This window comes from Petromyzon marinus, chromosome 15, assembly GCF_048934315.1.
Source record: "Petromyzon marinus isolate PM22_M1 ecotype Great Lakes invasive population chromosome 15, UKy_Petmar_22M1.pri1.0, whole genome shotgun sequence".
NCBI classification, from domain to species: Eukaryota; Metazoa; Chordata; class Hyperoartia; order Petromyzontiformes; family Petromyzontidae; genus Petromyzon; species Petromyzon marinus.
This window is the reverse complement of record NC_133681.1, coordinates 1,549,181-1,574,965: the sequence shown is the minus strand read 5'-3', so window position 1 is coordinate 1,574,965 and position 25,785 is coordinate 1,549,181. Positions and strand designations below refer to the sequence as shown.

Genomic DNA, 25,785 nt, shown 5'->3' with positions numbered 1-25,785 from the left:
CCTCTCTTCTAACTCTCCCTGCTCTCTCCTCTCTCTGTCGTCTCTCTCTCTCCTAAATGTCCCTTCTCTCTCCTTTCCCTTCGCTCTCCTCGCTGTCACTCATTGTCTCACCTCCCTCTCTCTCCTCTCGCTCTCCCTTCTCTCTCCCCTCTCTCTCTCTCATTGTGTCATCTCTCCCCCCTCTCTCTCTCTCCTCTCTCGCTCTCCCCTGGGGGTACCCGCATCACGTCTTTATTTTGTTCATTATAAATGTATGTACATTTATATATTTATATACAGCTGGTGTGTGTGTGCACATATATAATAGAGTATATCTGGTATATGGCATAGATATATATTCCAGATGTGTGTATATATGTAACAGCTATATTGTCGATTATTCAATCCTGATAACCGTACCGCTGTGGAAGGTGTCTCCAGTAGCAAAGCGAGGATTAAAGTGTTTGTGAGAGATGCATTTTAATGTACGGCCGGAACACGTACACAGACAAAGATCCCCCGTAGAGTCTCAACAGCCTGTTGGGGCAAGTGCTGCTAGCGAGCACCTATGAAGGCACACGAGGGGGTGGGTCGGCCTGGGTACACCGATTCGGATGAATTGACCGTCATTGGAATCGCCGGATACCGTGGCGCAGTGAGCCAACCACTGCGCCACCGCTCCCCGCACACACGAACGCATACGTGCATGTGTACACGTATCGTATACGAGACGTGTACAACACAAAGACAAAGATCCCCCGTGTAGCCTTAACAGCATTTTGGGGCAAGTGCTGTTAGCGAGCACCTATGAAGGTCGGCACGGCACACGAAGGAGTGGGTGACCAGCACCGCGCCCGACCGCCTTTGTATGCACACACACACACATAGAGACAGACTAGCATATATATACACACACGTGAGTACACACACACACATAGAGACAGACCAGCATATATATATACACACACTTGAGTACACACACACACACATAGAGACAAACCAGCATATATATACACACACACTTGAGTACACACACATATAGAGACAGACCAGCACATATATATACACACACATAAAGAGACAGACCAGCATATATATATACACACACACGTGAGTACACACACACATATATAGAGACAGACCAGCACATATATACACACACGTGAGTACACACACACACATAGAGACAGACCAGCATATATATACACACACATAGAGACAGACCAGCATATATATACACACACACACGTGAGTAAACACACACATATATAGAGACAGACCAGCATATATATACACACACGTGAGTACACACACACATATAGAGACAGACCAGCATATATATACACACGTGAGTACACACACACATAGAGACAGACCAGCATATATATACACACACACGTGAGTATACACACACACATAAAGAGACAGACCAGCATATATATACACACACACGTGAGTACACACACACATAAAGAGACAGACCAGCATATAAAACACACCTGAGTATGCACAACAACAACAACAACCGCCATTCACCACTAAGTGGCGGTGACGTCACCACGACGCTTGTGCCAGGCTATGTGCACCCTGAGGCCACGTGAAGTGAGTATGCACACACACGTACACACGTGCACGTACACATACGGGATACATATACAGAGTATGCGAGATGGTGCACTGGTCAGCGCACTGCGCTGTGATCCAGGCCACCTGAGTTCGAATCACGGCCACGCTACTATATGATACCTGAACGGCTTTTATCAGCCCGGACTGACCATCGTGGTGAAGTATGGTGGATTCGTCACGTATGTAGCAGATGTATATTGTGTAATATTTAATCATCGCACATATTACGGACTGTAGAGGTAAGTGATGTTCGCGGGCACCTTTTAAGGTTGGCACGAGAGGGGACGCGCGGTTCGATCAGCACCGCGCCCGGCCGCCTTTGTCTCCCCAGTGCTGACGACCTCGAGTAGGTGCTGTACCGGTTCTGATGCTATCCGTGGCCGACAAGCGAATTCAGTGGCCGACAAGCGAATTCAGTATATTTTTGGGGGCAATAAAACAGGTGTTAAGATGTTAAAAGACCAAGCAGAAACCCTTTGCAAGTAATCATGTCCGCATTAACCACATGCGCTACCTGTGGTGGGCATGCAATGCCAGAGAGGGTAACACCTTTTCTTATATTTTGAACCCAGCAAAAAAAGGTCCCATATTGTAACGGGATTCAAGTCGCCCTAATTATTGTGCAGTGCCCAAACACAAGTTGCCACCGATCCCAAACACAAAGATACCCCCCCCCCACCGTATAGCCTCAGCAGACTGTCGGGGAAAGTGCTGTTCGCGAGCACCTATTAAGGCGAGGAACAGAGGGAAGGCCCAGGCCCGTTTCAGATAATCGTCACTGATGTTGGCCGTGAGCGAGAATCGAACCCGCCAATCACAATACCCCCCCCCCCCCGCCATACACTACTTTACATGTATATATGCAAACATACACCTCAAGACAACCCCTTCGCAACAATGTTAATAGTAGGCTCATTAATAATTGTGAATAAAAATGGAGTTGTGTATTTTGTCGTGTTTCCACAGGGTTTAAATAGAGAGCTCGAGCCGGGGGATGGAGTCACAGCGAGATCTTTGGAGCGAGGCGAGTTTGCCGGTCTGTGTCTGTGCGCTAACCACTGCGCCACCGCTCCCCGTGTCTGTGTGTACATGGGGAGCGGTGGCGCAGTGGTTAGCGCACTGCGCCACGAACCCTGCGTTCCGAGTTCGACTCCCGTTCACGGCCAATATCGGTGACGAATATCTGAACTGGTCCTGGGCCTCCCCTAGGTCGACTCAGTTTCAAATGAGTAGCTGGTGCAGTGTGTAAACGTCACCACTGGGGAGACAAAGGCGGCCGGGCGTGGTTCTAGACACCCACTTCCTCGTGTGACGTTCCGGTCTTCATAGGTGCTCGCTAACAACCCTTGTCCCAACAGCCGGTTAAGGCTATAGGAGGGATCCTTTTCTTTGTGTACGTGGGTGTATATATGTGTATATATATATACACGTACACATTACTATGTAAATACAGCACATTGTATGGAGCAATACGGTACCAGCAAGGAGGTACGTGGGGTTTGTGCCGTGGCCCTGGGTGCGTTCCCTGGTTCGCAGATTCGAGATTTATCCACTTACAGTGCGCGGTGGTGATGATGGATACAGTGCAGGCGAGAACCGCATTGCGGCAATCCTCGATCCCCCACGACCCCTCCCCTCTCCTCTCCCTCTCCTCGCTCTTTCCTCGCTCTCTCTCTCCCCTCTTCCCCATTGCTCTCCCGTCTCTCCTCCCTCTCATCCTCCCCTGATCCGTTCTCTCTCCATCTCCTCGCCCCTCTCTACTCTCTCTACAATCTCCCATCTCTCTCCCGCTCTCCCATCTCTCTCTCCTTTATCTCCTCACGTTGCCTCCATCTCTCCGCCTCCTCTCCATGTAGTCACAATCTCCATAATTCGTCATCCGTTCCGCTAATATTCGCGCCCTCTCTCCCCCCTCTCTCTTACAGCTCCCCCGCTGTGTCTCGCTCTCCCCGCCATCTCTCCCTCTGTCCATGCAACTCTGCCTCCACCAATCTCCCTTTAGCCTCTCTCCATCGCTATGTTTGCATATCTCGCCCGTATTTGTCTATCTCGCTCCATCTCTCTCTCCACGCATCATCTATCCGCTATCGCCTTCGCGTCTATCTCGTCTCTCTCCCCGTCTCTGCTGATCCCTCCCCTTCTCAGATAGCCAGAAGGATGGCTATTGTTTAATGAGACTCGCAATCGCATGTTTCCAAAGTCGGAAATTAAATCAACAGCACGAGTGTACACACGCCGTATCGTAACATGTGTGTGTGTACATGCACGTGTGCAGTATGTGCGGGGAGCGGTGGCGCAGCGGTTAGCGCTACGCTGCGCTACAAACCCGGCGACCAAGGCGACCCGAGCTCGATTCCCGCTCGCGGCCAACACCATTGACGATTATCTGAGCCTCGAATGAGTGCCTGTTGCGGTGCGTAAACATCGCCACTGGGGAGACAAAGGCGGACTGGCGTGGTGTTGGCCACCCACCCCCTCGTGTGCCGTGCCGGCCTTCATAGGTGCTCGCTAACAGCACTTTCCCCAACAGTCTGTTCAGGCTACACGGGGGGAAGGGGATCTTTGTTTTTGGAAGTGGGCGTGCAACCCTTTGGGGCATTCGTCCACTGCTGGATGAAGGCCTCCCCCGCGCCATACTGTGCGCACTGTGGTTGCTGGGCTGTATATCTCACCACGCTGGTCATTGCGGGATTGGCGAGGCGAGTGTGGGGCGGCTCGGGGCCTGGACTGGTACAGGTGTATGTATGCTGAACTTCTTTCGCACCGTACTTGGCCAGCCGTGATAATCGGAGGTGCGTCAGCAGTGTGGCTGCCAGGTGTCACTGGCACCCCAAGGTGTCACTCGCATCCCAAGGTGTCACTGGCACCCCAAGATGTCACTCGCATCCCAAGGTGTCTCTGGCACCCCAAGGTGTCACTGACATCCCAGGAGTCACTCGCATCCCAAGGTGTCACTGTATCCAAGGTGTCACTGACATCCCAGGAGTCACTGGCATCCCAAGGTGTCACTGACATCCCAGGAGTCACTGGCATCCCAAGGTGTCACTGACATCCCAAGGTGTCACTGACATCCCAGGAGTCACTCGCATCCCAAGGTGTCACTGGCACCCCAAGATGTCACTCGCATCCCAAGGTGTCTCTGGCACCCCAAGGTGTCACTGACATCCCAGGAGTCACTCGCATCCCAAGGTGTCACTGTATCCAAGGTGTCACTGACATCCCAGGAGTCACTGGCATCCCAAGGTGTCACTGACATCCCAGGAGTCACTGGCATCCCAAGGTGTCACTGACATCCCAAGGTGTCACTGACATCCCAAGGTGTCACTCGCATCCCAAGGTGTCACTGACATCCCAAGGTGTCACTGGCATCCCAAGGTGTCACTCGCATCCCAAGGTGTCACTCGCATCCCAAGGTGTCACTGGCATCCCAAGGTGTCACTGACATCCCAAGGTGTCACTGACAGCCACTGCTGACGGGGTTTGCGGTGTCCGTGACCTCTCGTGCGAGGGGTCTCTGGGAGTCGGCGGGGAAACCGAGGCAGGGGCCGCGTGGACCCTCGACTCCGCCGTCCAATCTGCGTGGGGTCCTCACTCGGCGATGATGTCACGCGAATTCGTGAAATGGCCGGCTGGGTCGAGACGTGGGTAGGGGACGGAGTGGTGGGGGACGGGGGGAGGGTGCGCTGGGAGGAGAGGGAGACCAGGGGATGGAGGGAGGAGAGGGAGGCGAGGGGAGGGGAGGGAGGAGAGGGAGGTGAGGGGAGGGAGGAGAGGGAGGCGAGGGGAGGGGAGGGGGAGCAGAGAGGGGAGGGAGGCGAGGAGAGGGGGAGTAGAGAGGGGAGGGGTCTAGCCGCCCCGCGTTGTAGTTTCGTCCATTCTAAAATAACACAAATACTGATACTATAAATATCGGCGATTATTATGATGATGATAATAAGAAGACATTATGATGATAATAAGAAGACATTATGATGATAATAAGAAGACATTATGATGATAATAAGAAGACATTATGATGATAATAAGAAGACATTATGATGATGACAAAAACCATGAGCAATAACTGAAAAGTGCGCAAAAGAATCTCGGCGCCGTGCCTCATCCTTGGTGGCTACGTTGAGAGGCAGCGAGAGGAGGAGGAGGATGGACAAGGATTGGAGAGACCGCACGCGGGTTTAGCGACATCGTCCGGCACTGTGAGAAAAAAAGAGCTTCATAGCTCATCGGATTCCTCATGCAGTGTAAATAAATATTCAGATTCTGTTGAGAGAAGTGAATGGAGGGGGCGGGGGGGGGGGGTTGCTTGAGCGAGAAGGAGCGATGGGCCCTGAATGTCGAGACCAGAAGCCACGGAATGGAAACGCCTCCCAAGAGTACGTCCACCGGGGTGAGATGGAGCGATGATCGGTGGTTTGCTGCGTCGCCGGATCGTGAGATGTTGTCTGGCTACGGAGGGGGCTTCGGGCAGGCTTTCATCCCGCAGTCGATCCGCGATCGGCTGATGTTGGATGATCAATGAGTGGCGTGATGCTGTCCGGCCGTGAAGAGTCGAGAGTCGAAGGCGCGGAACGCTCGCGACACCCCCGGGATCGACCGCGACTCATGCACGCGACCTGTGACCTCTGATCCAGGTCAAGGATACCGTGACCCTAAACCTTTCGCAACGCCAAATGTTCTTAAAATAATATACGGTGCTTTAGGAATTTCGCAACTATCTCTCTTGCTCTTTGTTTAATTGATTATATATTTTTTTATTGATAGTATGGAGCAGTTTGGTAAAACTACAAACATATCCGGGTGATATATAGGAGACAAATATGGGGTTTGGAAAGGGGGCGGGCTGGGAAAGGGGGGGGGGTCCTCAAACTGTGAAATCTCAAGTGGCGTTTCCCCGCAAACGAATAGTCGAGGGTAGTGACTACAGGGCAGTCGTCGCTAAAGTCGAATGACATTTAAGTCAAGCAACCAATGGGCCCTGCGGACCAGTGCCAGGGTAATGAATAAGCGAGTTAATTACCGAACGAACGAATGAACGAACACAGCAGCGAAATGACTCGGCGATCAGCGATGGAGCGATCCAGCAGAATTCATCCACGTCAATTTGAGTCCTTCCCCTTCCACCCCCCACTCCTCGTCCCGTGGAGATTGCGGGATTCACGAAGGGGGTGACGTTGCTGGAGGGGTGAGAGGCGTGGGAGGGGGGGCGGGGAGGGGGGGGGCTATGGGGAGGGAAGGGGGGCTACGGTGGGTTGCTTTGTTGTCGTCCTTCCCCCGCGCCCCCGATAAGCACGGTTGGCTACGTACGGTGCGAAAGAAGTCCAACATAGTGCGCACATTGGTTGTCATGGCCAGGTGTCACCTCTGCCGGACAGGGGTGAGAGGAGAGCGGTTGAGGGCCTTGCCAACCCAGACCAACAAGTGAGCAGCGATGCGCAGGGGCTTCAATTCTCACTCGACGCTAGGCTTGGCTCGGAGTTGGGATTGTTGACGTAGGGCACTGCAAGGTCCGTCTATCCAAACAATAATATGTCATCGTATCGTACTCGTGGCTGCTGTGTCCGTGACCACGCCGCGGGAAGGCGGAGCAGAGTCGAAGGAGAGGGGAGAGGGAAAGAATGGAAAGGAGGAGGAGGCTACGAGAGGGCCTCGGCGCTGCTGCTGCTGCACAAAGGAGTGGCGTCTGTTTTCACAGTGGGCGGGGAGAGGGGCGGGGCTCAGAGTGGGGCGGTCACACAAAAGTCACGTGATTTACTGGAGACTCGAGCTGATTTAGATAAAGTTATATATAGACATATATTCCGATCATTAATTCTACGGAGAGGTCTACAAGGATTCGATCCGGTATATCGTGAGGACATCACGAGGCGAGATGGATGTGGTAATTAGAATACATTCTGCGGACAGCACCGAGCGTTCTATCTCGCTGATTTTAAACAATGACAGACACTTGGGAAGGACTTTGTGAACCGCTTAGAAGGAGCAGCAAACAAAGCTAGAATGCAGCAGCAGCTAGGTAGCGGTGAGTACCGGGCGCTACCAACAACTGCTGCAAGCTCTGCGGCCCTCTATACATCAAGATGTTTTTAGCCGACTAATGAGTGTTTACGCGTGGTGAGTATATCTCACACAAGGAAGACACATTGAGGGTACAGCACTACGACACACACACGCACGCGACGGGCAAATTCACTTTCATCAGTGACTCGTTTCAATGGCATTGCTGCACGCGCAGTTATTATAATTAAGGTTGGGCCAAACACCGCCACGTGGCAGGCCCCTCTTGAAAAGGAGTCTTGAGACTCAGTGAGGTTCTCATGGGGAGTACGAATGTTACCCACGAATAGAACAACACGGGAATGGTGATGATGACGACGGTCTCTTCGGGTGGTGGCGTGTTGAGAGTCTGAGACGTGCGATGCCGATTCCATGGAGGCGGGGTGTGAGGTGTGGGGGGTGGGGAGGGTGTGGGGGGGGTGGGAGTTAGCGGGCTGAGGATAGATCCGATATGACGAGTTCCCCAACCCAACAGAAATGAAAGGCTCCGGTTTCCAAAAATACCAAAAATAACCATTTCATATGTAAATATATATTCATGTATATTTACAACAACGCACACACCTCGTGTTTGAGTATAAATGACAGAGAGAAAGGAGGGAGTGGAGTGAGAGGTGTTACCATGATAGGGAGGGAGGGAGGGATAGAGGGAGGGGTGTTAGCGTCATTGGACTAAATTCTGAAGCGTCGCTACGCCAGGGGTGGAAGTTCGATGATCAACCCTCATCTCTCATCTCCTCGCTGTCTCTCTCTCCCTGACTCCGTGCCTTGTTTTGCTTCTCTCTCTCTTGCCTCGCTCTCTCTCGTGTCTCTCTCCCCGTGTTTATTGGCGCGGTTGGCTCCGTACGGTGCGAAAGAAGTTCAGCATACATACATATCCCTGTCTCTCTCTCTCTTTGTCCTGTCTCTGTACTCTCATCTCCGTCTCTCCCTCTATATTGTCTCTATCGGTCACTGGCTGTCTTCCCGCCTTATTTCTGTCTCTCGTCGTGTTATTATCCATCCCCATGTGTAGCGTTCGTGTTGCGTGAGAGAAAATAATTAATGTATATATTTATATTCCCATACGGGCCGCCGCTTAAATGTATTTTCAAAGTCCGTGAAATTCAGAATCATGATCTGCATTCAGACTGCAGGAGGAGCAATCCCATGTCCAGTAAGGGGCGGGTCAGCGAGTTACAACAGCAACCATTACCACAAAAACGATTGAAGTGCAAAATAGATCAAAAAGGGAGAGCAAGTCACTACATACAAATAAAGTATATCAATACAAATGATGCAAGTACATAGATTCAGTGAGGACCCCCCTCCTCACAGAAGGAATTGCAAAGTAATCAAAATTTCGGACTCCCTCCCCTCTTCCCTCCCTCCTCTTCCCCTCCCTCCCCCTCTCCACCCTTTTCCCCTCCCTCCCCTCTCCCTCTTCCCCTCCCTCCCCCTCCCCCCTCTTTCTCTCCCTCATTCCTCTCCCCCTCTCTCCCCTCTTCCCCTCCCTCCCATCCCCCCTTCCCCCCCCGCCCGCTTTCCAAACGCGGCCGACACAGAGAGCCCCGCGGTCAATCACCCGTCCGTCCGTCCTTGGCCACTCGCTCGCAGTCGCTCCCGCGTGCTGAACACTCGCGCCCCTTATCTCGCCCACACCCGCCACTCGACTGGTTGACTAACACGGTGGATATTCAAATAGTACTTAAAGAGGGAGGGGGCGGCGGTGTGGGGGCGGAGACGCATGGGAGGGGATGGGAGTCGTCGGCAATAAACAATCAATTCTGCGACGACTTTCTGTTGTAAGAATAAGACTATCAAATACAAATGTTAATAAATATAAATGAGTATATATATTTCCGTGATTAATTGGATTCGTTCCCAGGTGTCTTGACGACATTAGCGCGCGTGGCTTGGCGCGGATATTTTGTGTGTGTGTGTGTCCATCACCACCCGCTGAAGAGGCGCGCTAAGCTTTTTAAAAGACTTGAATTAAATTCGAGGGGGGTGGAGGTGGAGGCGAGTGGGGGAGGTCTGGGGGAGGGGCGGGGGGTTAGCCGGGGGCTGGTGGGGGAAAAACCCAAGGGAAATATAAAAATAATGGGAGGAACGCGTCCGACTGCGGAGGCAGCGAAGGGCGGAACGGTGCCGAACGCGGAGAGGCACGTGGCGATGGAGGCGGCACGCGCCACGCGCCACGTGTCACTTTACCATGGATTTGTTTAATCCTTTGATGGCTATCAGATGCCATCGTCGGGGCGTGTTTGTGAGTTGTTTTTGTGGTTGCTGTTGTTGTGAATTGTATTATTTTTCCGTCGGTGTATGGTTTATGTGTGTGTCTTTGTCTCTGCGTGTTTCTGTGTGAGGTTGTCGGTGTCTTTGTGTGTCTGTGTCTCTGTGGGTATCTGTGTGAGTCTGTAGGTGTCTCTGTGTGTATCTGTGTGAGTCTGTAGGTGTCTGTGTGTCTGTGTCTCTGTGTGTATCTTTGTATGTCTTTGTCTTTTTGTGTATCTGTGTGAGTCTGTAGGTGTCCCTGTGTGTGTCTTTGTCTCTGTGTGTTTCTGGGTGTGTCTTTGTCTCTTTGTGTATCTGTGAGTCTATCGGTGTCTGTGTGTGTCTGTGTCTCTGTGGGTATCTGTGTGAGTGTCGGTTTCTCTGTGTGTATCTGTGTGAGTCTGTAGGTATCTGTGTTTGTCTTTGTCTTTGTGTGTATCTGTGTGTCTTTGCCTCTGTGTGTATCTGTGTGAGTCTGTAGGTGTCTGGGTGTGTCTTTGTTTCTGTGTGCCTTTGTCTCTGTGTGTCTTTGTCTTCAAAGGCGGCCGGACGTGGTGCTGGCCATCCACCCCCTCTTGTGCCTTCATAGGTGCTCGCTAACAGCACTTGCTCCTACAGTCTGTTAAGGCTATACGGGGATCTTTGTCTCGTCTTTTTTCTCTTTGTATTCTCTGTGTGTTTGTCTGTGTGTCGGGTAGCGGTGGTTTAACGGTTCGTGCACCGCGCTACGAACCCAGCGACCCGAGATCGCTTCCCGTTCACGGCCAACACAGGTGACGAACATCCTGGGCCTCCCCTAGGTCGACTCAGCCTCGCATGAGAACCTGGTGCGGTGTGGAAAACATTAGCACAGTGGAGATAAAGGCGCCCGAGCGTGGTGCTGGCCACATCACACACCTTGTGTCCCGTTCTGGCCTTATGTGTGTGTGTGTCTTTGTCTTGTCTGTATGTGTGTGTCCGTATGTGTCTTGTCTTTTGTCTGTGTGTATTTGTCTTGTCTATGTGTGTCTCTGTCTGTCTTTGTCTGTGTGTCTGTATGTATGTGTGTGTTTTTCTGTGTCCTGTGTTTGTGTGTGTGTCGCTGTGTGCCTTTGTCTTGTATGTGTGTGTCTGTGTATGTGCCTTGTCTGATTGTGTGTGTGTGTGTCGCTGTGTAATCTCTGCAACCTCCACAAAGTGGCTGAGCCGAGCGCGCGGGCGTTCGTTCACGATGCTTTGTTCTGCGGCGCGGGTTCGTGCATGCGTGTGAGAGTGTGCGCGAGTGTGTGAGTGTGTGTGAGTGTGTGTGCGAGAGAGAGAGAGTGTGTGCGTGTGTGTGTGTGCGTGTGTGTGTGTGAGAATGTGTGTGTGAGAGAGAGAGTGTGTGTGTGCGAGTGTGTGCGTGTGCGTGTGTGAGAATGTGTGTGTGTGAGAGAGAGTGTGTGTGTTCGAGTGTGTGCGTGTATGTGTGAGAGTATGTGCGTGTGAGTGTATGTATGAGAGTGTGTGGGTGCAAGAGTGTGTGTGTGTGTATGTAAGTGGGGAGCAGTTGTGAAGATGTTAGCGCGCTCCGCTATGAACCCGGCGAACCGGGTTCGATTCCCGCTCACGGCCAACACCAGTGACGATTATCTGAACCGGTCCTAGGCTTCCCCTAGGTCGACTCAGCCTCAAATAAACACCTGCTGTGGTGTGTAAACATCGCCACTGGGGAGACAAAGGCGGTCGGGCGTGGTGCTGGTCACCCACCCCTTCGTGTACCGTTCCGGCCTTCATAGGTGCTCGCTAACAGCACTTGCCCCAACAGTCTGTTAAGGCGATACGGGGGATCTTTGTCTGGTGAGAAAGAGGGTGACGTATCCGAGCATTGCTTGCGCAGCGTTCGCACTACGCATGCGTGTGTGTACACGTGCATGTGTGTGTGTATACGTGCATGTGTGTGTACACGTGCATGTGTGTGTGTATATACGCGCGTGTGTACGCGCGTCTGAACACTCGCTTACAGCACTTGCCCCCACAATCTGTGAAGAGGCTGTACGGGGGGTCTTTGTCTTTGTTTGAGAGAGTGGGTGTGTGTGCGCGCGCGCTTGCTCGCCTGTCTGAGCGCGCGCGCGTGCGTGCACTCGTAATGGAATGACAGCGACTCCACCACCACGGAGACCACCGACTCTGTCCTCCTCCGCGCTCGTTTGCAAAAATTAAATTCGCCCCTCAATCAGCGGGTACAAAAGACGCCTCCTTTCCTTCCCTGTCAACTCTGCCTCCCCCATCCCCCATTGCTACCCCCTCCCATCCCTCCTCCTCATCATCCTCCAACCCCCAACCCCGCAGGGGATGTCTCTCGCGCTCCCCTCCCCCAAACCCTGCCAGGCCAGATTCGGATTCACGGCGCAATATGAGGCAGGCGCACAAAGAGCCACGTGAGCAGGACACATAGGCAGAATCAGAATCAGAATATTTATTCACAGAATCCGATGAGCTAGAATGCTCTTTTTCACAGATGCCCAGTCGGGGTAGGTCAGAACGTTACTACAACAAACAATACAACAACACACCGTTATAGCCGGCACCATGGATATCTCCATACACTGGGTCATCGCCAACACCAAAAACTTTGGGACATAGCTTGCACCATGGACATCTCCATTCAGTGGGACAGATCCATCCCCATGGACAGCTCCTTACACTGGGCCCATAGGAAGGAACATGGACAGTTGCATACACTGGTCCATAGCCTGTTCCGTGGACATCTCCACAGACTGGGCCATAGCCAGTACCATGGACAGCTCCCTACACTGGGCCCATAGCCAAGACTGGCTGTAGTCAATCCCATGGACAGCTCCATACATTGTGCCCATAGCCAATACCACAGACTGGGCAAAAATTCAGTACTATGGACAGATCATACATTGGGGCCATAGCCAATACTTGGCCATAGTCAGTACCATGGACAGCTCCATACACTGTGCCCATAGCCAATACTGGGTCATAGTCAGTGCCATGGACAGCTCCATACACTGTGCCCATAGCCAAGACTGGGCCATAGTCAGTCCCATGGACAGCTCTATACACTGTGCCCATAGCCAATACTGGGCCAAGGTCAGTACCATGGACAGCTCCAAACACTGTGCCCATAGCCAATACCACAGATTGGGCCATAGTCAGTACCATGGACAGCTCTATACACTGTGCCCATAGCCAATACTGGGCCAAGGTCAGTACCATGGACAGCTCCAAACACTGTGCCCATAGCCAATACCACAGATTGGGCCATAGTCAGTACCATGGACAGCTTCATACACTGTGCCCATAGCCAATACTGTGCCCATAGCCAATACCACAGACTGGGCCATAGTCAGTACCATGGACAGCTCTATACACTGTGCCCATAGTCAATACTGGGCCAAGGTCAGTACCATGGACAGCTCCATACACTGTGCCCATAGCCAATACTACAGATTGGGCCATAGTCAGTACCATGGACAGCTTCATACACTGTGCCCATAGCCAATACTGGGCCAAGGTCAGTACCATGGACAGCTTCATACACTGTGCCCATAGCCAATACTGGGCCATAGTCAGTACCATGGACAGCTCCATACACTTGGCCATCGCCAGTCCCATGGAAAGATCCATACACATGACGATGGCCAGCACCATGGATAGCTCCGTACACTGGGTCCATAGCCAATACGATTAGACATCTCCATAGACTGGGCCATAACGAGTACTATACCATAGAACAATCCATGCTCTGGGCCCGTAGCCAGCGCCATGCAGATATTCGAGATTATCAGCGCCGAGAAGTAGACCACCACGTTTGTTGATGTTGACCGTAGGCCGCTTTAGCCGCCGCGTGTTTATTTGGAGCCGAGTCTTCGTGCCCTGTTAAGCGCAGCACGATAACGCGATTACCGCCTGATTGCCGGACCGGGACAATGTGGGGGGTGGAGGGGGGCGCGAAATAGCCACGGGAATCGTCCATCATTGAGGCGATTGTGGAGCGGCGCTTGTTAAGAGCTGGCGAGTTCAGTCACAGGAAATCGCTTCTGCCACTGATTGAATGGAGGGGACGCCGGGGTGGGTGGGGGGGGAAGGAGTGAGTTGGCCGCGTGGTAGCTCTGGGCACGGGGGGGAGGAGGTACAGTGGGGGACGGGGGGGGGGCTGAATCCGGGTTGAAAAGTCACCTCTGTGATTCAACCGGGTGCTCAATTGAAGCTAGTTGAGGGTAAGCAATGCAGCAATGATGAACGCATAGAACCACGTCAAAGGTGGAACACAGCCTCAGCTACTATATTTGTCACGATTGATGAGCGCTGGCCCAAAATCCCCAAAACGCCAAGAAACCAGCAACCAACAGCACTATCGCTGGTTGTTTTAGATACCATGTTATGAGAAGTTCGGAACACAGAGGGACTGTGACGGGAGCGAGTGGGTGAGTGGGTGGGTGAATGAGTGGGTGAGTATATATAGATATATATATACACTGGGCAGTTGGATGCAATCGCCCTCCAACAACAACTAAGGCCAGATGAGGGACGCTCACAACAACGCCGGGCGTCTAAAACGCAGCAAGGTGGCACAGTACTGGGTATAGCTGGTGCATTTACCAGTCATCTGAGTCAGCCAACCCATGGCACCTGGGCCTGTCCCGAGACCTTCTCCTATCAGCGAGCCTTCGACACTTCACGTGGCCTCAAAGTGCACCTAGCCTGGCACCGGCGCCGTGGTGACGCCACCACCGCTTCGTGACGGCGAATGGCGGCTTATTGGTGAAGAGGTGATCGCGTGTCTCGTTGCGACCTGTCATGGTGGCGGCGTTGGCGGCGGTGGTGATTGAACACTGCGTGGCGGTTGAGTCGGGGCGAACCGGTCTGGTAGGGTGCGAGTTCCGCAACACGGGGTGGAGGAATCAACGGGTTAAGTTCACGGGAACAGGAATCACGGTGGCACGGAACAGATTTACGAGCAGAACAAAGAACAATGCGCCAAGCGGATCGCGTTCCGTTCCCGGACAATCGACGCGCTCTCGGGACACACATTACCCCTGACGGTACGACCGCGTCTCATTCGAACCGGCGTCCTTTATTTAACCACGCGGTAACCCGTCGAGATCCATTATCTCGTTTACAAGGCGGACCTCTGAGACGCTCACGGCGCTCAGGGACCATGATTAATTTTACACAATTTATTTGCGGGGAAATCTTAATTGTATTTTTAATGGATCCGCTCGGATACTTATTGCTGTGCCCGGAAAATGGTATGTATTTCTGCGTGTCTGTCTGTGTGTGAGTATGTGCGTCCGTGTGTCTGTCCGTGTGTCTGTCTGTGTGTGTGTGTCCGTCTGTGTCTGTCTGTGTGAGTGTGTACGTACGTGTGTCCGTCTGTTCGTATGTGTGCCCGTCCGCCCTTGTATCTGTACGTGTGTATGTCTTTGTAGTTGTCTGTGCGCCCGGTTTGCCGATCCGTGTGTCTGTGTCCGTCCGTCCGTGTATTATTGGCATGTCCGTGTATCTGCGGTTTTTCTCTCCGTGTGTCTGTGTGTCCGTGTGTCTGTGTGTCCGTGTCTGTGTGCCCTTCCGCGTGTCTGTGTGTCCGTGTGTCCGTGTTTCTGTGTGTCTGTGTGCCCGTCGGCGTGTGTCTTTGTCCGTGTGTGGCCGTGCGGGTCGGCTCCTGCTCCCCGCACCAGAAGGAGTCTCCCAAGTTCGCCTTTGTCTGCCCGGCGGCTCGTGGCGAGCTCTCAGCAGGGCACGGCGATGGCGTCGCCTAGAGATAGAGACGGGAGAGGAGGAGTCGCCGTCTCCATCATTATCTTCTTCTTCTTTCGTACGGCGGCTGCTGATGTCGATGGCAGAGCAACGACTACAATTTCACATTGACGGTGGTCAAGCCACAGATGACCGCGTCAGAAGCAAGTGGAGTGGTGTCGCTGTGATGTATTTGTGTATCGGGGCATTGCGTCGTTACACGTTGTACCGCGGTCTGTTCTCTATGATCACAGGCGCACACTGCTGGAGCGTTTTTTTTTAACTTTCCATTTGTGCATCATCAGGTATCCGCGTCTGCTGCCATGGTTTGTGCAGTTTGATGCGGTTTAGGGGTATGGACCGTGAGGAGGAGACGTGAAGCGAGGGAGCCAGGGGATGGAGGAGGCAGAGGAACAGAGAGCGTGTGCTGAGCGGAATGAGGGCGCTTCTCTCTGTGTGCACATGCATGCATGCCTGTGCTCGTGTGTTTTAGTGGGGAGCGGTCGTGTAGTGGTGAGCGCGCTGCGAAGTTGACGACTCGAGTTCGATTCCCGCTCACGACCAACATCAGTGACGATAACTCTCTGAACCGGTTCTGGGCCTCGACTCAGCCTCAAATGAGTACCTGTAGAGCGTGCCTAAAACTATGTTGAGGCTATAGGGGGGTGCTTTGGCTTTGTGCCTGTGTGTGTGTTCACACGTGTGGCTTTGAACGTGTGTTGGGTGTGTGTGTTTTTTTGTGTGCGGAGCAGCAGTGTAGCGGTTCTCGCACAGTGCAACAAACCGGGCGACCCGAGTTCGATTTTTCTTTACGACCAATAACCATGCCGGCGAATTATTGAACCGGTCCCGGTGGCCCTCTAGGTCGACTCAGCCAGAATTGGGTACCGATTGTCGTGTGTCTACGTCCGCCCTGGGGAGATAAAACGCGGCGTGGCGTGGTGCTGGTCACCCATCCCCGCGTGTGTGCCGTGCCTGGTTCCATAGGCGCTCGCTAGCAACACTTGCCCCAACAATCTGTTGAAGGCTATCGGGGGGATCTTTGTCTTTGCGTGTGCGCGAGTCGTTCCGAGCGCTGGGCCCTTTGGCAGCCCCCCCCCCCCCCTCACGTGCCCCCCGTGCCCCGTGCCCCGCTGCGTGCGAGCCCAGCGGGACCCTCCTCTCGTTCCCTCCTGACGCGTGCCCGACTCGCCCGGGTTAATTCGCTTGGCAAAAAGCACCCCCACCCCCCCCCCCCCAGTACCCCCCCACCCCCCACACACTCCCAGTACCCCCTCACCCCCACCCCCCAGTACCCCCCACACCCCCAGTACCCCCCACACCCCCAGTACACCCACCCACACCCCCCCCCCAGTACCTCCCTCACCCCCACCCCCCAGTACCCCTCCCCCAGTCCCCACTCCCACCCAAACTGCCCGCACCCCGACTCTGTCTCTCTCCCTGTGTCCCACTCTAGATATTGTGACCACGTCTCTAGACACCAAAGGTCATCATCTCTACAACGGCGTTCGGCTTCCAACGCATCTGCAATGAGCGGCAGCAATGCTGACCACGCTGCTGTCCACGCTGCTGGTGCTGCTTGTGGTTGGAAGTCATCCGGTCCGCTGTGCCGCATGCCCACACCTCCCATTGACACGGTTGGCTACGTACGGTGCACACACACACACACGTACGTACACAGGTACAGCCGCCTCTCGCAACACACTGCACAAACACAGGCGACGCATCGGGGAGGCTTTGCTGGCGTGTGTACCCAGCAAAGCCTCGCCGAGTCTCGCGACTCACCTCCGCAGGGGGGGAGATTGATGATTGCTGCTGCTGTTGCTGTGTGTGTCATCGGAGCGAGTGTACAGGCACGCGACACACGCCGATGGCCTCCATCCTGCGACTGACGTCCCGGGGATCTTTAACGTCAGCTGTGATGTAGACGGCGCGTACTCTGTTGCGTGGTCAATACACCCCACCGCAGTATTAACCAGCGCGGCCGCTGGATTTGAAACCGCGAACCTTTGCAAACAACAAGCGGCGAACGCGGACACCCTCTCTGTCCGTCTGCATTGATAGCGCGGCTACGTTCAGCGTGTGGGGTGTAGTGGTGTGTGGTGTGTAGTGGTGTGTGGTGTGTGTAGTGTGTGTACACTCGCGTGGTGTGTAGTGGTGTGTAGTGTGTGTACACTCGTGTGGTGTGTGTAGTGTGTGTACACTCGTGTGGTGTGTAGTGGTGTGTACACTCACGTGGTGTGTAGTGTGTGTACACTCACGTGGTGTGTAGTGTGTGTAGTGGTGTACACTCATGTGGTGTGTAGTGGTGTGTAGTGGTGTGTACTCTCATGTGGTGTGTAGTGGTGTGTACACTCATGTGGTGTGTAGTGGTGTGTACTCTCATGTGGTGTGTAGTGGTGTGTAGTGGTGTGTACACTCATGTGGTGTGTAGTGGTGTGTAGTGTGTGTACACTCACGTGGTGTGTAGTGGTGTGTAGTGTGTGTACACTCACGTGGTGTGTAGTGGTGTGTAGTGTGTGTACTCTCACGTGGTGTGTAGTGTGTGTAGTGGTGTGTACACTCACGTGGTGTGTAGTGGTTTGTAGTGTGTGTACAGTCGTGTGGTGTGTAGTGTGTGTAGTGGTGTGTACACTCGTGTGGTGTGTAGTGTGCATGTAAACGTCGTCACGAGGGAGACAAAGGCGGCCGGGCGTGGTGTTGACTACCCACAACCTCCTCGTGTGGCGTGCCGACCTTCACGGGTGCTACTTGCTAACAGCACTTGCCCCAACAATCAGTGAAAGATATTCGGGGGATCTTCGTCTTTTGTTTGGTGCATGTCGCCTCGTTCCCAGGATTCTGACTCCGTGCTCTCGGTTAAAGCGACGGCTGTCGTAGTGGTGGTGACGATGGTGGTGGTGTTTGTTGATGGTGTTGACAGTGGTGATGGTGGTCATGGTGACGATGGTGGTGGTTGTTGATGGTGTTGACAGTGCTGATGGTGGTCATGGTGACGATGGTGGTTGTTGTAGATTTAAAGCTTTCGTGACTGCAAGGATCCATACTCTTTGGTTCTATTCGGTAAAGTCACGTAGGTAATGGTCTACAGGAAACCCACCCAAACAGATTCCTACTTGAAACCTGATTCCCACCACCACCCAGCCCAAAATAATTCTCTCATCACAACTTTATACCATAGGGCTCATTGCATTTTGGACCAACACCACCTGACCAGTGAATTAAAACATGTACACCTGGCCCTCAAAAGGAATGGTTACTCTGACCGTACCATCCGCCAAGCTGTTTCTCCCTCCATACAGAAACAACCACTTGATACTCCGGTCAAAACCATCACACTACCATATATAGCAGGCGTTACTAAAAAGATTTCCAAAATTATAAACAAACACAAGATCCAGGTCCGGTTCAATACAGTACACAAAATTCGTGATCTGATCCCATCCGTGAAGGATGTCATTCCTGACTTACAGTACCCCGGGGTTTACAAATTGAGTTGTACCTGCGGTGATTGCTATATCGGGGAGACAAAGCGACATGTCTCTGACCGAATTCGCGAGCACAAATCAGATTTGAAACACGGCAAAAGAATTCTTCTGCCGTGGCTGATCACTGTTACAACGCTGTGGGTGATCACGATATAATTTTCTCCGATACCAAGGTTCTTTGCAAACCCACGGGTTTTTATCAGAGATTTGTTCACGAGGCAATTCAGATCTACAAACACACACACAATTTCAACCGAGAAGATGGTTTTAAATTAAGCAACCATTGGAAAGATGTTCTAAATCGAACTAAACATTAAACTAATTTCAATGGTACAGTATATTTTTTCAAGTAGTGGTACCCCAAACTTTCGCAGCTCTTATAAATTCCCTTTTCACACCATCAATAGGTAAACTCCCCCCCCCCCCCCCCGCGCCAAACGGCAAGTCCACCGGCACGTACACCACCTCTTTTCTAAAATCGGTCAATCAAATGTTATTTTTATGCTAATTCCTTTGTCAGGACACCTTGTTTGCTCACACACAGCTTAAAGGTCCGCGGTCTGAGCGTGGCTGTGTTTCACTCCAGCGCTGTCCTCGAGACAGCCTGATCCCTTCACCTGATGAAGGCCGCTTGTGTTGTGGCCGAAACGTCGTGATTTTTGTTGTTTTATTTTTTACCTACGTGACTTTACCGAATAGAACCAAAGAGGATGGTGGTTGTTGTTGATGGTGTTGACAGTCGTGATGGTGGTCATGGTGACGATGGTGGTGGTGTTTGTTGATGGTGTTGACAGTGGTGATGGTGGTCATGGTGACGATGGTGGTGGTGGTTGTTGTTGATGGTGTTGACAGTGGTGATGGTGGTCATGGTTACGATGGTGGTTGTTGTTGATGGTGTTGACAGTGGTGATGGTGGTCATGGTGACGATGGTGGTGGTGGTGGTTGTTGATGGTGTTGACAGTGGTGATGGTGGTCATGGTGACGATGGTGGTGGTTGTTGATGGTGTTGACAGTGGTGATGGTGGTAATGATGACGATGGTGGTGGTGGTTGTTGGTGTTGACAGTGGTGATGGTGGTCATGGTGACGATGATGGTGGTGGTTGTTGATGGTGTTGACAGTGGTGATGGTGGTCATGGTGACGATGGTGGTTGTTGTTGATGGTGTTGACAGTGGTGATGGTGGTCATGGTGACGATGGTGGTGGTGGTGGTGGTTGTTGATGGTGTTGACAGTGGTGATGGTGGTCATGGTGACGATGGTGGTGGTTGTTGTTGATGGTGTTGACAGTGGTGATGGTGGTCATGGTGACGATGGTGGTGGTGGTTGTTGATGGTGTTGACAGTGGTGATGGTGGTAATGGTGACGATGGTGGTGGTGGTTGTTGGTGTTGACAGTGGTGATGGTGGTCATGGTGACGATGGTGGTGGTGGTTGTTGATGGTGTTGACAGTGGTGATGGTGGTAATGGTGACGATGGTGGTGGTGGTTGTTGGTGTTGACAGTGGTGATGGTGGTCATGGTGACGATGGTGGTGGTGGTTGTTGATGGTGTTGACAGTGGTGATGGTGGTCATGGTGACGATGGTGGTTGTTGTTGATGGTGTTGACAGTGGTGATGGTGGTCATGGTGACGATGGTGGTGGTGGTTGTTGATGGTGTTGACAGTGGTGATGGTGGTCATGGTGACGATGGTGGTGGTGGTTGTTGATGGTGTTGACAGTGGTGATGGTGGTAATGGTGACGATGGTGGTGGTTGTTGATAGTGTTGACAGTGGTGATGGTTGTCATGGTGACGATGGTGGTGGTTGTTGATGGTGTTGACAGTGGTGATGGTGGTCATGGTGACGATGGTGGTGGTTGATGGTGTTGACAGTGGTGATGGTGGTCAGGGTGACGATGGTGGTTGTTGTTGATGGTGTTGACAGTGGTGATGGTGGTCATGGTGACGATGGTGGTGGTTGTTGATGGTGGTGATGGTATCCACTATCACAGCAGCACCGCCCAGAGAGTTATTGTCCCCTGTGTGGTGATGGAGCCGTGAATCCGCCGCCCTTCCTGAGTACGACTCCCCGCCACGGCTTCCATCAGTAACGAGCGATGTCATCCGAGTCGCACCAACTCGAATCTCACCAAACCGCATTGACCAGCGTGGTGAAGTATGGTTTAAACAAACTAACCCCGATGAGCGACACGGCGTGGTTCAGGTTAGGGACGACATGCGGAGTAAGATGACAGAGATGTGTGTACGTGTGCGTATACGTGTGTGTGTGTGTGTATACGTGTGTGTGTACGTGTATACGTGTGTGTGTACGCGTGTGTGCGTACGTGTGTGTGTGTGTACGTGTGTGGGGAGCGATAGTGTAGCGGTCAGCGCGCTGCGCTATGAACTTGGCGACCCGGGTTCGATTCCCACTACGACCAACACCGGTGAATATTCACCTGAACCGGTCCCGGGCCTCCTCTAGGTCGACTCAAATGAGTACCTGGTGCGATGTGTAAACATCACCACGAGAGAGACAAAGGCGGCCGGGCGTGGTGTTGACCACCCGCCCGTTCCGGCCTTCATAGGTGCTCGCACTTGCCCCAAATCTGTTAAGGCAATGGGACTATTTTTGTCTTTGTGACTATTGCTGTGTGTGTATAATTATTTGCGTATATATTTTTTCGAGCGTGTATATATTTGTGTATATGTGTGTAAATGTGTCTATATGTGTATATGTGCGTGTGTGTATATCTGTATATATATACACACAGTATGTATATCTGTATGTGTGTGTATATATACAATATATGTCTGTATGTGTATCTCTATCTACGTGTGCTAAAGATACCAATCCTGCCTCCCAACAGAACCATAAATAATTAAATAGCATCAATCTTTCTCAAGTAATATCACGATTTATATATTTATTTTGTTTAATGACTAAAGGTATCGCAGTCATTTATTTGGGGAAATTAAAATCGGAAACATAGAAGTTTAAAATGAGGCCAGTTACAACCCACTTGTACCGAATCGACGCGTGTGATACCCCACGTGACAATGATGATTATATATTTCTATAAGGCGCGCGTGGATTCTCTTAAACTCTATAATTGACAATGGACGGAAGCACACTGTCTACCAAACTTTATTTGTTGTTTGAAACAGAGAGAGAGAGCCGCGTTATTATCAAGAGGAACCCACACAAGCCCGCGTCCACCACAGCTAACGCAGGGGCGCGAACGCGCTCGCACTTGCGGGCGGTTATACCCTAACACGCGCACACACCGCAGCTGACGCCAACGCAGTCCTCAGCTGACACTAGCGGCCACACCTGCGAGCGATTACCTCCAAGCGCGCTCGTGCTGCGGCTGGGCCCTCGCTCTCGCCGCGCGTCCGCTCACGCAGCCGCTCCGCACATAAATCACAGACACCACACCGATGCTCTCTGCTAACTTTTATTCACGGCGCAAACCCCGCATTGCCCGGAGGGAATATTCCACGAGCGGAGCCTAGCCTACTGCTGTCCAAGTCCCCAAACGCTCACACGCCCTGTCACGTGACCTCGCGGCTGTACTCACGACGTTGCACTGACTCTGTGAGAGTCGGAGGGAGGATGACGAAAAAGCCTCGCCTATCACTGCCTCGTAGCAGCACTCGCTGGCATCACACGGATGCTGCGAGCGGCTCGAGGAGGCAGGACGGCAGGGGGTGGAGTCTTGGCGGCCAAAATGTTGAGAAGAGTTCTGATCCGAACGGTTTCAGGCCCCCCTTTTTATGCGCCCTGACTTAAAAAATCCAGGGTTACGTTATCCCGCGCGGCCAATTGTGCGCCTACCTGTGATCCTCGCTCGGTTCCCTCTCCTTACACGGAGCGTTGCGACGGTTACTCTAGCGGCCTATTGTCTGACCACCCGTACTCATTAATTTCTGACTCATCCCGTTTAATCTGGAAAGACGTCCGGCTGGCGAATACACACCCTGCTAGTGTGTGGTCGGTCTGGAGCTGGGGGAGGTCGTGGCGCTGCGATCCCCTGACCTCATAGTCTGCTCTGTTCGCTTAATATTTCACCCCAGCCCCCTCCCCAATGTTGTGTATGACTCATTGCGGCTGGCCCGGTAAACATTTGTGCGCCCAGACAACACTAAGCCAACTCAGGGGCACCGCAATGTGACCTGTCCTGCAAGGGTCGGCCAATCACCTGGCACCGGGAAACCACGTGACTTTCCTCCTAGGGACCCTTCGGATGAAAACCCGTTGTGCCAGGCGATCCCCCGCCAGGACACTCCGTGTGTGCGCTCAGTGTGTGCGCTCAGTGTGTGAGCTCAGTGTGTACGCTCAGTGTGTGTGCTGCGTGTGTGTGCTGCGTGTGTGTGCTCAGTGTGTGTGCTCAGTGTGTGTGCTCAGTGTGTGTGCTCACTGTGTGTGCTCAGTGTGTGTGTGCTCAGTGTGTGTGCTCAGTGTGTGTGCTCAGTGTGTGCTCAGTGTGTGTGTGCTCAGTGTGTGTGCTCAGTGTGTGTGCTCAGTGTGTGTGCTCAGTGTGTGTGGTCACTGTGTGTGCTCAGTGTGTGTGTGCTCAGTGTGTGTGCTCAGTGTGTGTGTGGTCACTGTGTGTGCTCACTGTGTGTGCTCACTGTGTGTGCTCAGTGTGTGTGCTCACTGTGTGTGCTCAGTGTGTGTGTGCTCAGTGTGTGTGCTCAGTGTGTGTGCTCAGTGTGTGCTCAGTGTGTGTGTGCTCAGTGTGTGTGCTCAGTGTGTGTGCTCAGTGTATGTACTCAATGTGCTCACTGTGTGTACTCAGTGTGCTCAGTGTGTGTGTGCTCAGTGTGTACTCAGTGTGGGGGCCAGGGGGGAGTCGCGGCGCTTGCAGAGTTGCTCCGCGGCCGTGGCACCACAAATCCACGCGTGTTGACTCTCCCACTCTCCCTCTCTCCCACTCTCCCACTCTCCCACTCTCCCTCTCTCCCACTCTCCCACTCTCCCACTCTCCCACTCTCCCTCTCTCCCTCTCTCCCACTCTCCCACTCTCCCACTCTCCCTCTCTCCCTCTCTCCCACTCTCCCACTCTCCCACTCTCCCACTCTCCCTCTCTCCCTCTCTCCCACTCTCCCACTCTCCCACTCTCCCACTCTTCCAATCTCCCACTCTCCCACTCTCCCACTCTCCCTCTCCCCCTCTCTCCCACTCTCCCTCTCTCCCTCTCTCCCACTCTCCCACTCTCCCACTCTCCCACTCTCCCTCTCTCCCTCTCTCCCACTCTCCCACTCTCCCACTCTCCCACTCTCCCTCTCTCCCTCTCTCCCACTCTCCCACTCTCCCACTCTCTGTAGTGGCTGCTGCGGGGCTGTTGCCAACGAAGCTAGCTGGGTAGCTGGCTATACGGGATGCTCCGTATAGCAAAAAAACATTGAGTTTGAGTTAAAACGGCGGAATAAGACATGATAATAATACTGTAATAATAATACTGTAATCATAATACTGTAATCATAATACTGTAATAATACGAATTAATGTCTGTTTGTGTGTAACGCGCGTGACGTCACTCCACATGCCGCACCCCCCTCCCCCCCCCCGTCATGAATATTCATGAGCGGGTGGATTTTTACACTCACGCAAAAGAAGGTCGAGTGGAAAGACATTTTTTTGCATCGCAAATTCGCTTTAAGTTTGATGTTTCTTTATGGAAAGTTAAGCTAATAAATAATTATACGCAACAACAAAGTGGATTTGGTGTCTTCATTTGTTTCTTCAGCTCTTGAGACTAAAGGTAAGTCTAATGTACGCTTCATCATGGGATCTCCTTTGCCAGTACTAAATATGATAATAGGTCTTCCCCTTTTTTCTGGCAACAAAACAGGTGTCAAATGTTAAAACACCAAACTGAAACCTTTTACAAGGAATCATGTCTGCATTGACCACAATACTTTTGGTCAGAATGCAAACAAAACACATACTCAGATCAAGATTATACTCTGATAGCATATGCATTGCCCTTGAAACTGATTGGTCCACACCAGAGACAGCTTTCTTTTGAGCCTCGTCTCAAACGGTGTTAGACCAGAGGACGCATCCCTCACTTAACGCGGTAGTAGATGCGTTCCTGAAAAGTGCCCCGTTAAGCGAGGAATTGCTGATCTGTTGAATCTCATGTTCACTGCAGTGTAAACTCACGATGCACTCATTCCATGGCGGGACAAAGAACCGAGATCAGTGTACGCCGCCGCCTTACCGCATCATTCCGCGTAGGCGTATCACTGCACCGTTCAGCCGCGCAGCTCAAGAAAATAGTTCATCGTTGACTGCTCACAAACCGCGTTATAACGGGGTGCGCGTTCCGCGGTGTGCAAAGAGTGTTCCCCTAATGTGAGAACCGCGTTATAGCGAAAACTCCTTGCGTAAACCGGAGTTAAGTAATTACCGCAGATATAAATATTGGTATTTCCATAATTGTTATTCCAGGGTTTTAACTATCGCTATCGTGTTAACTCTAGCCGTAAGAATAGTTGTGAATACAGCATTGCTGGAGAGAGACTGTTGTTAATGATCGTTATCATATCTGCCATTGATAGTCCTGATATTATCTCGCTTATAGATTCATGTTGTTATTCTCTGTGTGATTGCTGCTATAATTATAAATGGTATTGTGATGATTCCTGTTATTATGTTTATTGCTG

At 52.3% G+C, this 25,785-nt stretch overlaps 1 long non-coding RNA gene across 1 annotated transcript; it reads right to left on the bottom strand.

Annotated features, from left to right (window-relative positions):
• Positions 1 to 14,910: 14,910 nt before the first annotated feature.
• On the bottom strand, positions 14,911 to 22,777 carry LOC142924619 (uncharacterized). Its single transcript, XR_012941730.1, has 3 exons — positions 22,692 to 22,777; positions 17,193 to 17,284; positions 14,911 to 15,661 (listed from the first exon to the last, which is right to left on the bottom strand). It is a non-coding gene; the product is annotated as an uncharacterized LOC142924619 (long non-coding RNA).
• Between the last annotated feature and the right edge of the window lie 3,008 nt (positions 22,778 to 25,785).